This window comes from Protopterus annectens, chromosome 5.part0 (assembly GCF_019279795.1).
Source record: "Protopterus annectens isolate FY-2018-M chromosome 5.part0, PAN1.0, whole genome shotgun sequence".
NCBI classification, from domain to species: domain Eukaryota; kingdom Metazoa; phylum Chordata; order Ceratodontiformes; family Protopteridae; genus Protopterus; species Protopterus annectens.
The window spans coordinates 241,555,569-241,573,992 of NC_056735.1; positions in this window are offsets into that span (position 1 = coordinate 241,555,569).

The following is an 18,424-nucleotide window of genomic DNA, read 5'->3' on the forward strand; positions in this document are numbered from 1 at the left end:
GGAATATTTCTAGTTGAAAAAGGGCATTTTACATATATTCTGGTTTTATGTGTACATATGTGTCAGGGACTTGTTTCCTGCTTATTTTGCAAAAAAAAAAAAATTTGTGTTGTGGGGGCTCGAACCATGAATGCCTGCTCTGCATCCGGCATCTCTACCGCTATGCTATTGCTTCCTGGCTTATTTTGCATATTTAGTTCTTATATGCTTTTCCATTGACTGCTAACTGTAGCTGCGCTACGGGCACGCCCGCGCAAACGAGCACACTCACGGTTAAACATCTTTACAATAAAAAAAAAAATATGACATGTTCATTTAGATTGTTTTATGTTTAATAGTCTGTAGGGGCATGTGTTGTGTTGTGTTTATTCACATTTCCGTGGACTCTGTTGTGGGTGTCTACTTTGGGCACTTTTACACTTCTGGGGGCGTGTCCGCTTACAGGGCTCAGCCTACGGACACGCCCCCTACTGTCTTACACGGACCGTGTTCGACTTAGGTGTGATTCAGCATGCTCTCATGAATATGCAGAGCATGCTGACATCACTCCGTTTAACTGCAGCCTCCGTGTAAGAGTTATAACTCTTACACGGAGGCTTCGTGAATCCTGGGGTGAAAGTTCATTTGACTGAAAACCCATAAGACCAAAAACTCATTTGACCGAAAAACAGCACTGGCAGGTTTATGCCCTTTTCCCCACTGTAGTGCGATCCTGGAGTGAGAATATATTGTCAGGTGGGGTATGTGGGGCACAGCCCACCACATTGGGAGGGTGGGGGGGGTGTAGCCCCCCACATAATTGCAGTTTATGCACTATTATATACATGTGTATCCATTAAAAGTGCATTAAAACATACAACATCAGTAAAAACTGGTTGCAAAATGTGGGGGGCTATTCTCCCCACCCCTCTAACTTTATATTTTCACTCCAGGGTCGCACTACCATGGGAAACAGGCCATATACCTGCCAGTGCTCTTTTTCGGTCAAATGAATTTTCGGTCATATGGGTTTTCGGACAAATTAACTTTCGGTCATTTGGTCTCAGTCAAATGGGCTTCGGTCATATTAACTTTCGGTCATATGTAGTGAACCCATATATATATAGGTTCATAGGTTCATACTAGGCTATCTGCCCTGGGGCAATTATAAGCCTAGCCCGATTCTGTATGGCTTACGCCACCCCTTGATTTGAGTATACTGTGCCCTTTTTAAGGTTTAGTTTACTGTGCCTCTGTCTAATAGTGACACGGGAGTAATCCCTAGGACAAACCTACGATCCCCCATTCACCTATCGAGATTCTTCTTGAAGAGATTCAGTGAGGTGCTCTGCCTCACATGAACTGGAATTCTATTCCAGAGTGAAGGGAGCCTCTGGGTTATGAACCTGTCCCTCCAGCAAGTTCTATTTATTTCTGTGCTGAGGTTCAAGTCCCTCGAGTGTGTGGCTCTAAGGGATTTAGATTTACTGAGGTGGAGCATGTCCATTAATTCTGGATTTGACATAGCTTTGTATGTCAGGCATAGATCACCTCAAAGTAGGCGGTATGCAACTGAGCAGAGCTGGAGTTTTTTTAACTGAGCAGCATATGGCATCTGTTTGAGACCCTTGATCCTCTTGGTGAGATACTTTTGGGGTCTTTCTAATTGCTGCAGGTGTCGGGTAAGGTACATCCCAAAAGGAGCATTGTATTCTATGATGGGCCTGATGAGGGATGAATAAAGGGGCACAATTACCTTTCTTGATCTAGATGTGAAACCCTTCATGATGAGGTGGGCTATGTAGAAGGTCTTTTAACCACTTTGGCAATGTGGTTTTCAAAGGAGAGATTGCTATCAACTTGGGTCCCCAGGTCCCTAATAACTTTCTCTGTACTTAATGGGTTTCCACCTATGTGGTAATTTGTGGGCACATTGTTTTTGCCAAAGGGTATGACTATACATTTTTTGGCATTTAGCTTTAAACCATGGTGCTGGCACCAGTTATCTGTCTCTGTGAGACCTTTTTGAAGGATGTTTGTGTCAGCTGGAGAGTCGATTATGGCACCCAGTTTGCAGTCATCTGCAAACTTGGTGAGCCATAGCCCTCTCACGTTTGCCTGTACCTCGGAAAAGTATATACCGAACAAGAGTGGTCCCAGGACAGAACCCTGTGGGACACCACTTGTGACCGGTTTTGAGTCTGACATGGCTCCAGCAACTCTCACTCTGTGGGTTCTGTCTTTGAGCCAGTTTGTGACCCATCTTGTGACATAAGGGTTTATATTTAAGCTGGATAGCTTATCTATGATGCCTGAGTGGGGTATTGTGTCAAATGCCTTTGCAAGGTCCAGATAGACTGTGTGGACTACTTTCCCTTCATCTATGGCTTTGGTGACTGTTTTGAAGAAGTCAACCAGGTTCAAAAGGCAGGATCTGCCCTTGACAAAGCCGAACTGTGTAGGATCTAGTGTCTGTTGGTCCCCAATGTCTTTGTTTATGAGCTCCATGATGATCCTCTCCATAGCCTTGCAGACTAAGCTAGTCAGGCTTATGGGGCGATAGTTTCCAGGGTCCGTAGAGGCTCCACCTTTGTGGAGTGGGACCACTGTTGCTGCACGCCATTCTGTGGGCACATATCCTGTAGTGAGGCTGAGATTGTATACCTTTTTTATTTGAGGGATTAGTTCCTCTTGGAGTTCATGTAGGACGCAACCTGGGACGCCATCTGGGCCCATGGAAGCAGTGTTTTTTGCTTTGGAGAGGGCAGCCTTCACCTGAGCATCAGAGATGTTTGGGAGGCAGCCCTCTGCCGGGATAGATACTTGCTCTTTTGGGGGGAAGGGGGTGGAGACATTTGCACTGAACCTGTCTGCCAGGATATTGGCGATGTCTTTGGGTTCAGTGTATTTTTTGTCGTTTATAATCAACTCAGAACAAGTCTGGGAGTTGCATCCCAGGTTTCTAACATAACTGAAAAAAGCCTTATGATTGTCTTTGGTGTCCTGTGCAATTTTCTCTCGAAGCTGGCCTTGGAAGATTTTATGAGGGATCGTAATTTTTTGCTAATACTGATCAGAGATGCCTTCCCTATTAGGGATTTTGCTCTATCATGTAGTAGCTTCCTCCTTCTGTTGTACAGTTTATTTATGGCAGGGGTCCACCAGACTGGACGGCTTCCTTTGGATGATTGGGTCTTGGTTTTGTTTGGGATAGCATGATCCATGCATTCCTGGAGATGTCCGTAGAATGCATTTATATAGGATTCTGCAGTTTGGGCCGTAGTTACCACTGGCCCTGGGGCCTTGAAGGATTCCACTTCGGTTTTGAGAAGTGAGAAGTTCGCTTTTGAGAAGTTTTTCACTGTGGTTTTCTAGGCTGGGGGTGGGGTCGGGATGTGGAAATCCAGTGAAATTAATTTATGGTCTGATCTTACCAATGAGGTATATACTTCTGGTGTGGAGCATAGAGTCCCCATGCTGGTAATGATCAGGTCTAGTATGTTGTCCCCTCTTGTGGGAGTGGTGACTAGTTGTTATATATATATATATATATATATAAAATGTATGTATTTAGTCTTACATTTACATAATGTGATCACTTTATGCCCTGTGCATGTGTACATGAATTTCCCTAGAGTTTTGGAATCTATTATATCATATGTAATGCTGTTTTATGTATCGCAGACACTGTGATAGAGAATCCACCCACCATTTTTTCAGAGTGAAATATTGCACTTTTTTTACTCATCCAGTTGCACATGTTTTTCTCTGGTGGCCTGTTTATGATTCTGTAAAGGTGCTTGATATGGTCTGTCACATATTCTTCTCCTTTGTGTTCCTTATGGCATGCAAATAAACTTGCATCATTTCCTCCAGTGACTGCAAAATATTCATAATTTTCCTATGGAACATCTCTGTTTTCTCTGTTTTATGATACTGTGTTACAGAGATAAATTTTACTAGCTGTAGTTCTTCTTCTTTCAGCTTTTCCCGGTCAGGGGTTGCCACAGCGGAACTCCGGTCTGCTAATAATTAGCAGTAGATTTTTTTGCAGGTGCTGAGGTGCTAGCTCGATGCCCAACCTTCAACAAAGGCACGCCCATTCTACACATGTCTTTCGAACGCCACTCGACAACGGGGAGGACATGCAGACTCCACACAGAAGGTGCTCCAGCTGTGAATCGAACGGGAGAACCTCTTGCTGTGAGGCAACAACGCGACCACTGAACCACTAGCTGTAGTAAACTACAATAATCGAAATCTCACAATGTGACACAACTGCCTCATTTCTTCAGATATTTAGTTGCCCGCTATTAGTTTGACTTTTCATTTTCACACTTGAGTTATTGGCATACATTATGTAATGGCTGAAAAGGTAATTGTACCCAGTGCTTTGACTGCCACTATAGAGCTTGCTGCTTTTCTTTTGATCGCATTACCAAAATGAACCTTGGAACATTGTGAAGGAACAGTTTCTTTTTGTGGTGACTCTAGAGCACAGACTTGGTTGAAGCAGGACTACTAGACAAAAGTAGTCCATATACATTTCTTTGCTATGCGTCATAACAGTAACCTCTCAAGTGAAGAATTATGGTGGAGATGTGAAAAAGCAGTATTTATGCAACCATTCCCTGACTATCCCATTATCATAAATAGTTAAAAAGTCCATTCAGTAAAGAAGTAATGTGTTGATAAAGTCATATATTTTTAAGAAATATGACATGCTTTAAAGAAGTCTAGAAAGGACAAGAAAAAAAATAGGTACTCTCATAAACAGATAGTTAAAAATATGGAAGTACTATTATAACCAAATATCAATGAGAATTATCTGCCAGTAACCCAGGTAGTTAGTTTAAGAGATTAAGACTCTGAGCTGTTAATAAGCTGTTTTCTGTAATCAAAGGTATAGTATTTGATTCATTCCACCTCTATTTGTCAACTCCATGATTTGAGAAGGTTACTTAACTAGGTATCCTTATCCCCCTGGCTTGTACCTAAAAAGGAATACTCTGTCCAATGTGCTTACTCAATTATCAAACAATTAAAAATTAAGGGATGTTGTTTAGTCATCAGTTTAGACTTTGCTAATTGAGAAGCTATATTAACCTCTATTTTGAGGGCCGCGGTGGTGCAGTGGTTAGCATTTTCACCTCACAGTAAGAAGCTCTCCAGTTCAATTTTCGGCTTGAGTGCATTCTGTGTGGAGTCTGCACGTCCTCCCTGTAGTTGAGTGACTTTTAAAGACATGCAGGTAGGTGTGTGTATGAATGGGTGTGCCTTCTTTGAAGGTTGGGCATCAGGCTGGCACCTTGGCACTGTAAAAATTCACTGTCAATCATTAGCAGACCAGAGTTCTGCTGTGGCGACCCCTAACCGGGAAAAGCTGAAAGACATTAGTTATTAACCTCTATCTTGAGAAATGATCAAGGAAAACACATATGTCAAACATATTAGATAAATACAATTTGATGCAATCCATGTTAAATCAGGATCAAGCAATATGAGAGATTATATTTATGCCTAGTAAGAAGAAAATACAATATAAAGTCACATAGCAAATTTGTCTTTTCAATATAACCAGGTACTATAGAATGTGAGAATTGATATTGCTCACACACACACACACACACACACACACACACACACACACACACACACACACACACACACACACACACACACAAACACGCACACACAAACATTTACACATGCCCACAAACAATGCAATAGTAAGCACTTTGCTATCTATGTTAGTATCCAGAGCCGAATTAAGAATGTGACAAGAACTGTTAAAAACATCGCTGGAAGCATGAAGTGTACTCAGCATTAGGGTGGGTGTATGATTTACAGTGCACTTCAATGCAACTAAAAAAATGAAGAGACCAGATATGGGGCATTGTCAGGCAGAAAAAGTAAACAGCTACAGAGCTTTGGAACTGCAGTGATGATACACTCACCTGCTAAAGGACTTCACTTATCTTCTCTTCTTGCTATAAATGAATGTTTTCTCTTCATCATAGCTATAATTAGGCTTGACCTAATATCCAGACAGGTGTAGCCAGAGTACTGAATAAGAGTTATTCAAAACTTATAACTTTAACTGCAAAAAAACTATGGTTACTGGAATTATGGACTGCAAGCTGCATTTTCCTTTTAAAAAGAAAAAAAATAAATTAGAAAAATCATTTAGTCAGATGGCTACAGGCATCCATAGGCATCCATGATAAGGTGAATACTTTTCTTGTTAAATAGTCAGCAGAATGGGTTTCTCTTAACTTTGTGAGGCAGTTTATTATATAACTGTTTATACTTTGGATACAGATGACATCTTGTCCGTGTAACAAATAAGAAAAAAAGACAAAGAGAGAAATGACAGGATAAAAAGGAATGTGATACCTTAGCAATGTAAAACAAAACTTGGTTTCTCAAAGGAGAAAATATTTCATGGAGTACATTAACTAAAACTTTCAGAAGCTGTATATTACACAGTCATACTGGTATAGAATCTCAAGGCATAAAATATTGTACAGTTAAGATTATGGTATGCACTTATGCTTTCTCCCTCCAAACTTGACCATAACTTCATACCCTAGCAGCCCAGAGGAAGGAGCCTAATCTGTTCCTTCCTTCCTAATGAAGTCACCCTTTTTTGGGGCATATTACTGTTGATAAGATCCTTTCCTAACAAGTCTTTCAATTGGAAACTATATCCGCCTAGTGATGTTTATGTATTCTAAACGATAAACACAACTGGAATTTGAGTGCTGGGAAAGGAATGTTTCATGAATCATATTTTTATGTTATATTCCTGATAGATAGATATATATAGCTTTTTTTTCCAACTTATTGTCAAAGTAGTAACACTTTTTTCCCTTTAACTTTGCTTACTACACAATACAGTTTATGAACGTTGCCTTCACAAAAGTATCACTATCAAAATGGAATCCTTGCCTTCACCCTTCTCATCTCCTGTGTATATGTAGTCTGATGCTAAAAATGTTACTTAGTTTCCTGTGTTCTCACATTGCTCATAGAAAAAAATCTTCCAATCGCAGAGTGCCTTTCCTGTTTAAACAATTTCCCTTTCCTTTTCTGTTATGTGAACCTGCTTCCTAATTTTTCCTTGGATGGAACACATTTAGAAAAGCTACAGCAGAACTAGATCAACATGAAGTTGCTGCAAACTCTGAGGTTTGTGACTGATTCACGGTATCTCATTACAAAAACAGGAACTTGCGAAATATTTGTTTATGCCAATATGGTCTTAGAGAAGCCCTTTGAACTGCACCTAGATGGATGTCCTAGGAATGTTTCAGCATCAGAATGTTCTACCGTACATGGTACTACAGTTCCAAGCAGCATGATGACTGTTGTTTCTCAATATTTTTAGTTACTGATGAGTAATGAATTTTGTAAAAATGTATTTCAAATTGCAGTAACATGGCTTCTTCGTATACACGAATAGTTCAGTTTATCACATGAAGCTGTTACAGAAATTATATTTTGTAATAAACAGTGCTATAAAATAAAGCATTAATATATATATACAACATTTAAAGCATTGTGTTGTACATGGCATGTATGATATTTAAACATGAGCAGTAGCTTAGAAACATATCAAATAGTATTAAAATATTAATAGGGTAAGAAAATGTATTTAGGAGATATGTTAAGATTCACAATGTAAAGTCCAGGAATGTGGAGAATGAACCATAAGAAATCCAGACTTACATATATTAAGTGTGAGGCTGACTTTTCTTGGAGCATTCCCTTTTCCTTTAGTATCGTTGTCTTGGAGTTGGTATGTATAAATTTGCTGAAATGCGTGTGGGGTTGCGGCTTGCCCACATGCAAAAGCCAAAATTAAGGGAGAAAAGTAATGTTTGATATTTGCTGTTCTCCTATACTTTAGGTGTGTTTTTCTGACAACTCTGGACTCTGCATTGCAAGTCCCAAGACTTCTGTAAGGAGCCTATTTAATACTATGATACCTTTCTCCTTCCTGTTATATAAACAGAAGCACAAACATTATCAGTTCTGCAAAGGTAAGTATTCATTTGCCTAGCTTGAATTTCAGGTGAGGATGAGACTTAATTTATCGATTCTACAATCAACCTAGAAGACTTCTTCTTTAGCCACTTTGTGGACATAGGGATCCTTCTTTCCCATTAGGGTTAGAATGTCATCTTCTCTTCAAAAATTGTTCTGAATCAATAAAAGAACATCCAGTAAGGGCTTTACCTAACTTTTATATAATATGGATGCCATATTTGAATCCCACTGGAGTTGTTCGTCCCCTTGGAGAGTGCATCTTTAAAGTAAATCTGTTTATTTATAAATACCCCTTTATCTTCTTACGTATATAACAGTACTGCTATAATACCTAGCTGAGATAGCATTTAAAAAAAAGTAATCACTGCTACTAGTGTACCAGATTCTGCAGTTATAAAATCGGGTGAGATGCACCAAAGGTAATCTTTTCTACCTATTCATTTTCGACTTTAATTAAATGTTTTGTTGGAGGGAGACCCTGCAGGGGTATGTGATTGAACTCCTCTGCCTATCTTGTTGTTATGGTTTATTTTCCATACTTTCTCAAGTCAAAAATGTATGCTGGTTTTTAATGAGCAAAAGTTGGGCGAGTAGCATTTATGTACTGCCTCAGGAACAATTCTCTCAGTCGCCAGTGAATGTACATATAGTGTGTTAATATTTATTCACTAGCAAACTTTTAAAGTTGTGCTACAATGTCCTAGTCGCCAGATTTTTTTTCTGATATGCAATGTGCAAATACTTATAAAGTTTGATTGAAAATCACTGCTACCATTGATCATAAGTCAAATGATGCATTCAAGAGCTAGTTTAAAGTGATAACTTCTTTTTCATCATCAGTCTGCCACTACATTTTTAAGGTGTTAGTCATTGTACTCCATCAGTTTGTCACCCCATCTGTCTGTTATTTCTGCAACTAGTTTAAAGATATATAGATTTGATTACCAATACTGTTTTGTTAAGTTAAAAAGAAAAGACGGAAACAGTATTTAATCTTGTTCTGTAATAGCATCTAGTTTAAAGCTGTGTTGTTCATTCGCCAGTCATCAACTGCTTAGTTAAGCCAAAATGTGTAAGGGAAAAGCTGTATTTACTTGTCATTTTGCCAGTTAATGCTAAAACTTTGATTTAATTGGATCAAGCTAAGAATTATAGTGTCCTAGCCCTAGTTAGTTATTGGACATGAAGGGAAAGGCTATTATTACATCTAAGAACTACTGCATGATAATACTAAAGGCTATGCCTTAACCCAAAATAGCCATTAGAATAACTTATAGGATTAAGCATAGATTAAGGTCTGATATATTTGCACTTCCTATGTTTTTATAAACTGGCATCAATTAATTAAGCAGTCGTTGTTAGTAACATTATTTAACAGCTGTGTCTTGCTCTTTTCAGCTCTCATTGAACTATATGCTTAACAATTCTGGGTTCCCTTCCCACACTGAGAGTGCAACCATTTAGGTTAAAAACATTTTCCTGAGAATCGGGCAACCATGAACACAATCACCCAGACTTCAAAAATCTAAAGAAGCTAATGTAGGTTCTTAAAGCTTGATTATTGTAATCACCATTGTTAATCAGAATCTACTTTTTTCAAAACTTTACAGGGAACATTCCACCAGTGGTGACAGCTGCTTGTTCTACTCTATCCCCTATGATCCCTCCTCATTTTAGTATTTACACTGTTTGTCTGCAAATAATTCCTCTTCTAAGCATTCATGTTACAGAAAATAGTATGTCTCCAAAGGATTACTCCCTTAAGCATTTGTGTTATAGAAAATAGTATAATTATTTGTTTAAGCAATATAAAGAAAGTAAATTTCACCATTTGATAACTACTTCTAAAACATAACCAAATCTGATTGCAGTACAAACTCTAATGTTAAAGAAAGATAAAGAGTTACCTGAACTTAACATAAAAAAATAATAAACATAAAGACTTACCTTGCCCAAACTCATTGATTGGCTTTTTAGCTATCTAACTACAAGATCAAGGTTTCCAATGTCTACCTGCTCTGCTTGCCCTCATTTTGCTCAGACTCATTCTATTCCCCTATCCTACCCCAATTTTCCAACCACTTCCACTACAAATACATTTAATCTTAACTATCCTAGCCCCTTATCTTCACTAATTAATCAGAACCTAATTATCTATTCACTGCAAGCCACCTAATTATCTAAGCTATACAACCCATAAGTAGTCACTATACTCAATATTAAAGACACACACATAGGATCATAGGATCAAAGGAGATTACTAGGCTATCAACCTAGAGGTCATTTAAAGCCTACCTGTGTCATCCCAATGTAATGCCATAGAAATGTTAGTTAATACTCAAGATTACATTTAGTAATGACTGCCCATGTCCAGGAGGGTTGTGGGCACTATTGCCAGTATGAATTTCTGCTGCCCCATCCACTCATCCAGGTTCCTTTTGAACAGTGTCATAGAGAGGCTCTGTTTCACATGAATAAGAAGTCTATTCCAAAGATGCAGCAGTCATTGGGAGATAAATCTGCCCTTCCAGCATGTCCTATTTAAGTCACAGGCCACATTTAAGTCCTTGGAATGCGTGGTCCTTGTTCTATTTGATCTATGGATATGCAGCAAGTTCATTAGATTTGGGTCTGAGATTGCTCTGTAAACCAGGCATAAGTCTCCTCTAAGAAGTCTATATGATACAGAGTAAAGTAACATGGACTTTAGTCTGTCTGTGTATGACATGTGCTAGAATCCACTGATCTTCTTTGTTAGAACCTCTGAGATCTCTCCAATAGCTGCAGGTGTTTTGTACGGTACATACAGAATGAAGTGTTATACTCAATTATGGGTTGGATTAGTGCATATATAGAGGGGTTATAACCTCTTTTGTTCTCAAGGTGATGCCTTTACTAATCAAGTGTGCTATGTAGAAGGCTTTCCTTACTACAGTAGACACATGGTGGTTGAAGTTAAGGTTGCGGTCAACTTGTGAACCCATGTCCCTTATCATTTTGTGGGTACTTAGTTTATTTTTGTTGATTTGATACTGTGAAGTCATATTGTTTGTATCAAAAGGAATGATGATGCATTTCTTTGCATTCAGTTTGAGATCATGACTAAGAAACCAGTCACTGGTCTGCATAAAATCCTCCTGGAGTATACTTATATCATTTGAGGATTCAGTAATTGCACCCAGGTTGCAGTCATCTGCAAATTTAGTCAGCCACAACCCCTTAGTTTTGACCTGAACTTCTGTGAAGTATATACCAAACAGTAAGGGGCCCAGCACTGGTGACTGTGGCACGCCACTAGTAACAGGTCTGCTGGTTGATGTGGAGTTGCCCACTTTGATAGTGTGACTGGTTTATGAGGCAGTTAGCAATCCATCTTACAATGAATGTGTTTATTTTTATTTATTTATTTATTTTACATTTATTTTATATTTGTTTACCATGATTATCCATTGGGCTAAAAAAGAGCCCCTTTTCAGTGGAAGCCCAAGGGGGAAAAGCTCCACATTAACATAAACAAGCAAAATAAACTCCACCTTAACAAGAACAAACAATAAAGCATCACAGTTTGATGCAGAATAAGTATACATGTCAATAAACATAAAACCTCTAGTAACAGAGTAAAGTATATAGGCAAATTATGGAGACATGCTCAACATTACAAAAACTTGTAACAAAAATGTCTCGGGTAGATACAGTATCAGTAGCATAACAAGAATAAAAATCTCAATGTACAATATCTGACAGAGTTGCAACTTAAAAGGCATAGTTAGAGTTTTGATAAGTAACAAAAAAGTTAAAGTAAACAGGGAATGAACCATTTTTCCTACCTTTGGGTTTTGCCGATAGGTAGCAAGTTGTTTTTTAGTAAACAGTGGTAGTAGTACAGAACAGAGGAGACACGCAATATGAACTAATAAGGGAGGGAAAATTTGTAGTGTGAGACAGTGGATACAAATACGAGCTATATAGTAGTACTGCAGTGGAGTCTAGTAATAGACTTGAAATAGTACTGTAGAGCAGGTGTAGTAAACTGAGGAAGGTGCAAAAAACACAATGAAATAAAATTGTGTAAGCGGTTTCACCAAGAACAATGCCAGGCTTCTTCTGAAGCCTGGCATTGTTCAAGGTGAAACCGCTTAACCGATTTTATTATATTGTGTCTTTTGGATTTAATATGCGTGAAATTGGTCATTAAATACATTTTGATCTACAGTCCTGCTTAGCCTTGGATTTTATTTCTAGTCTTTTGTTGCTGCTTGCTTACAAACTGAGGAAGGTTATTGGTAATAGAGAGAGAAAGAGGGTGGGGGAGTCTAGGAGTGGTACAGTGGGTGGGATAGAAGTAAAAAAGAGAGAGAGGGTGAAAAGCTATGGGAGGAACTCATAGGGGTTAATGTGAGAGAAAGAGGTAAAAAGGGAGCTAGGAGTGGAATGAATAGGTCATCCAGTGTTAGTGCATGAGCAGAGCCATTTGTTGGTGAGGAGTTCTTTCAGTAGTGTTTTAAACTTTAAAAACCCCACCGCACAAAGTGATAAAAACTTAACCAGACCAAAACCACTGTAGCCACAATGGAAAATAAAAAATACCATAGCTTTATCATTAAAAACTTTTATTAATAGGCTTTCTTCACCAGACTTCTTTTTTTTCTGAGGAGTAATATATAATTCTTGACCATGGGATGAGTAAGATCGATTTCTAACCAAATGGGATAGGTTAATTTTGGCACAAAAAAGGAAACTTGCTAGGCTTCATATGAACCACAAAGGCAGCTACCATAGTACTTACCTATGAACCAAGAGAGGGTGTCAAGTCATATAGTGCCCATTCCTAAATCTAGCAACAGTATGTGGATGCCACGCCCCTTGTTACAACAGAGAAACTATTCAACGACCTGCTATTCAGGCCAGCATTAACTTTAGATACACTGGTACCCTAGGTAAAGGGCTACACAGTGCCCTTCACTCCTTTGTGTACTGCACAACCACCATGTACATCACCAGTTATTGCTTTGGTTCCTCCTTTCATGTCCTTCTCATATCATCCAGATCATGTTCTTCCTTTTCTCACATTTTTTCCTGAATTCATTAATTCACTCATTCATTTATTCATACATTTTTTCATTCATTCAACACACCCTAATCAGGCAAAATTGCACTCTGATCATACCTTTCAAATGTAGAGATTTTCTCAGAACATCTAGATTTTTGCCTCATATTTTTAGTTTCTTCTTCATACAATTTGTGGTGTTCTGGTCAGTCACTGAGGTTACAAAATAATGGCACACCTTTGAGTTTCAGACTTTATATTCTCCAGAAAATGCATGCTAACACAAAACCTATTATTATAGCAACTTTCTAAGTTTATAAGAGTGATAATTACAATATGTCACTCTTTTTTGGCCCTTGTCGCCAGTCCCCATTATTTCAGGCTTTGTCCAGCTTTCTTGCACTAATAGGTTGAGATGTATGACTCTGATTACTGTGGAGAAAAAAATAGCATTAAAAGAACAACCATTTCATCCAATGATGGCCTCAACAAAAATAGAGATTAAGGAAAAAAATCCAATGTTATTCTTTTGACTTTGCTTTTTTCTGCAGCCTTTCAACATACCCTAATTTAAAAGAACTACCCTATAATAATTGTGGGGAAAGTAAGTACATTAGTGGCACCCAGAAGTCATGAGGGTTCCAGATGCACTGAGGTACATTTTAGATTATTTTATAACAAACTTTTCATCCAACAGTGGCCTAACAAAACCATGATTAAATAAAGAAATTCAATCTTACTTTTCAACTTTGTTTTTTCCTGGATCATTTAACATACCCTAACTGACCTGACATTAAATTTGAATAAGTGTAGAAAATTATCTGAATTAAGCCAAGGGGTCTGGAGCTCTGAAGCCTTAAGCTTAAAAATACAATGAGATGCATTTTACAGCTTTGGATCCAATGGTGATCTGAAAAAAAAGCACAATTCAGTCTTGTTTATTTTCATTTCAAGGAAATTTTCAGCTATATCCAAGGCTTAATTCTGAAACCTGACAAAACAGCAGTTCATAAATGCTTCTAAGTATGTTATCATATCTGGGAGTAGTACCAACCTCCCAACCCCCTTGAAAAAAATCATAAATAAATAGGTAAATAACTAAAATAGCTATCTTCTCTGTATCCTCCTCTAGTGTGAAATTAGAAGGAAAAGTAAGGCAGATATGACCACAGTCATATATTTCCATTCACTTCTGGCATAAGTACAGCCACCATCTGTTTTCCCTCTGATGTCAGACTGAAACAAAACTGAAAAACAAGTAAAGCATGTCTCTTTATTTTCACGCAAAATATAGCCACCTGTGTGCATCTACTACTCAATTGTGATGAAAATGAAAAATAATGATCACAGTAATGTACAGATTTATTAATCATAGACAATGCATCGCTCTTATACAAACTACAGTGACCCTGTGTGCACAATTCAAGTTTTTTGAGGAAAATTAAAGAAATAATGACCAAAATGTACCCAGTCTGACACAACACATAGTGACCCAAGAACATCTCTGAGGCTTGGGATGAAAACTAAGGAAATAATAACACTAATCCAGCACAGCCTACCAGCTACAGTGATATTCACCGCATACCTCTAAAGATGGCCAGTTTTAGAAAAGGTGAAGTTGAGGACAGAAGCCAAAATTAAGCCTCTGTCAAATCTATTAATACAGCCTGGGCTGTAGGGGCCATAAGGTATCCAGAAATTCTGAAGTTTTGACTGCACTGTGATGACTTTTATTCCTCATTGTTGAAAGCTCAAGACTTGGCAACTGTTCTTTTTCTTTACTGCTACCCAAAAGAATCATGTATATGCCCCATTATGCCCCATTGGTTTTTGCTTTTGCCCGATTCAGATTGATGGTATGTAAGCACATTTACCTCTCTTTGCTTCTACTTGCAGTCACAGTCTTTGAAGGAAGAAAAACACACATCAAGTACATGGTTTTCCATTTGCTTCAGCCCATTGTTTTATGCCACTTGTTGATGTCCTCATAGGGTGCTTGCTTCTTGCTCCTAGAATTAATAGCTTTACTGATGTTGGGGCAGTAAGTTGATGACATAGTGGCTGATTCTGGGTAAGAGATAAAAAATGTAATTTAAAGGGTTCGTCCTATTTTTTTCTCAATAAACAAGTTGGGATATTCAGAAAAATAGTTCACATTTGAGAGACTGCTTTACCTCTGCTTTACTTCTTAGAGTGCTACAACTGCTTTATTCTCATGGTGGGGTACTCTTGGACATTCATTTATTATTTTTTTATTTTCTTAAACCAAAAAAAAAACAATGTTTCTTTAAATCAGGAAAATGAAATAAATAAACAAATAAATAAAAGGAAAGTATACCCAGCCATTCAGCACCCTAGGTGGCTGGCTAGTTGGCTTATGCATAAGACTGGCCACGCATTCAGGATATGCTCTATTCCAAACAAGAAGCTTTTAAAATCCTGACTTACACAACCTTTTTTATAAAAGTGGTGTTGCACTCATGATGTTTCCTAATTCTGTGACACACACACACACACACACACACACACACACACACACACACACACACACACACGCGCACGCACACACATGCACACACACTCACGCGCACGCACACACACACACACACACACACACACACACACACACACACACACACACACACACACACACACACACACACACACACACACACACACACACACACACACACACACACACACACACACACACACACACACACACATATCTATATGGGCTTATGTTAGATTATGGAGTTTTTGAAAACTCAAACTTGGATGTGTGTGTGTGTGTGTGTGTGTGTGTGTGTGTATGTATATATATATATATATATATATATATATATATATATATATGTGTGTGTGTGTGTGTGTGTGTTTGTGTGTGTATATATATATATAAATATATATATATATATATATATATATATATATATATATGTATATGGATAGAGATATGTATATATATATATATATATATATATATATATATATATATATGTATATATATATATCTATCTATATGGGTCTATATTACAACATTGAATGCTTAAAACAGTGAACGATGCTACATCGACACATTTTCAGCAAAAGCTGTAAATGTCGAATCCACAGAACAGCGATTTCTTTCCTAGGGAAAGAAATTGCTGTTCCAACCCACGCAAACAAAAAACATTACACACTTCCAAACACATACACACATACCCAATCCTAATTATACCCCCCCAAAAACCAGTAAACAACTAACTACACATATGCACATAACCCAAACATACATTTAACGAAAAAAAAAAACAGAAAACATTTTAAACCATATGCACTTACCTTAACCTGCACCCTAACCCTAAGGTTAGTAACTCTCGCACATTTACATAAACAGCTCCGAACACATACAAACTTACCTTAACCCTAATTCTACCCCCTCAAAACAAAAGTAAACAACTGAGAACACATACACACATAACTCAGCCATACATTTAACACAAAATATAAAACACTAAACACTTTCATACATATAATAATAATAATAATAATAATACATTTACTCTGAAGATGCCCTATGTAAGAATGGGAGAAAGCGCTTAGTACCTATGTATTGTTCGTTGGTCCTTTGTTGTTTCATTAAAGGCTTCGTGTGTGGTCTATCCTGGCTCAGTTTTTATTACTGGTTACCTACATTTTGTGACTTTCATACATATGCACTTACCTTAACCCGCACCCTAACCCTAAGGTCAGTAACTATTGCACAATCACGCTCGTGAGCTATACCGGACAAGGGACCACACTACACTTCAGAACAGGGCAAAACAACGAAGCTGTCAAGCGACTTCTTTCCCAGGGAAAGAATTTGCTGAACAGCCCCTTCGCTGTTTTGCCTGTTCGCTCTACATGTGTCGATGAAAACGCATTCGACATAATGCGTTTTCGTTGTACTCATAGGACCCCATTTATAGGTCTATATTGCAACATCGAATGCTTAAAACAGCGAACGATGTTACATCGACACATTTTCAGCGAAAGCTGAAAATGTCGAATTTGCAGAACAGCGATTTGTTTCCTAGGGAAAGAAATCGCTGTTCCAACCCACGCAAAAAAAAAACATAACACGCTTCCAAACACATACACACATACCCAATCCTAATTATAGCTCCCCAAAAACCAGTAAACAACTAAATACACATATGCACATAACCCAAACATGCATTTAACGAAAAAGAAAGCAGTAAACATTTTAAACCATATGCACTTACCTTAACCTGCACCCTAACCCTAAGGTCAGTAACTCTCACACATTTGCATAAACAGCTCCACACACATACACACTTACCTTAACCCTAATTCTACCCCCCCCCAAAACAAAAGTAAACAACTGAGAACACATACACATGTAACTCAACCATACATTTAGCACAAAATATAAAACCCTTTCATACATATGCACTTACCTTAACCTGCACCCTAACCCTAAGGTCAGTAACTCTTGCACAATCACGCTCGGGAGCTATACTGGACAAGGGACCACACTACACTTCAGAACACGGCAAAACAACAAAGCGGTCAAGTGACTTCTTTCCCAGGGAAAGAATTCACTGAACAGCCACTTCGCTGTTTTGCCTGTTCGCTCTACATGTGTCAATGAAAACGCATTCGACATAATGCATTTTTGTTGTACTCATTGGAACCCATATATATATATATATATATATATATATATAGATATATATAGATATTTATATGTACATACACACATTTTGAAACTCTGTCATGTTCATGACAATTTATCGTCCTAGTTGTGTTTTATTACTGTTTTTTTTTTTCTTACATTGTAAAATTGTTGGTCTTATATATTGTTATGAAAGTTAAGTCTTTCATTAATTACAGTTGTATTACTCATATTTTTTCCCTGAAGAATGCTGTTCCTAATGTCGTCATTGAAAAGTGACATCCCAGCTACACCTCACAGTTAACGGAATGTAAAATAAATAATAAATATATAAATAGAAATAAATAATTTATGGCTCACTTTATAATCACACTATAATTTTTCCTCCTGCGACTGTTTTTATTCTGGTATATTCTGCAGAACTGCCTGCACTACTCTCCAGATGGGCTTTTTCCTGAGTATCTTAAAAAAAGATAATTTCTTGTTTTCTACTAGTGTTACCTCAGCTTCCCCATCACAGTATTCCACCATCCTTCCACGCTGCTTTCTCATATTCAGTATAAACTCACTATGTAGCTTCAAATGTGTAAGGTTTGACAAACAGTAATATCAGTTTCAACATGGCCAATATTATTTATTTACTTATCTGTCTATTGATCCTTTGTATACCAGATTATTCTCAC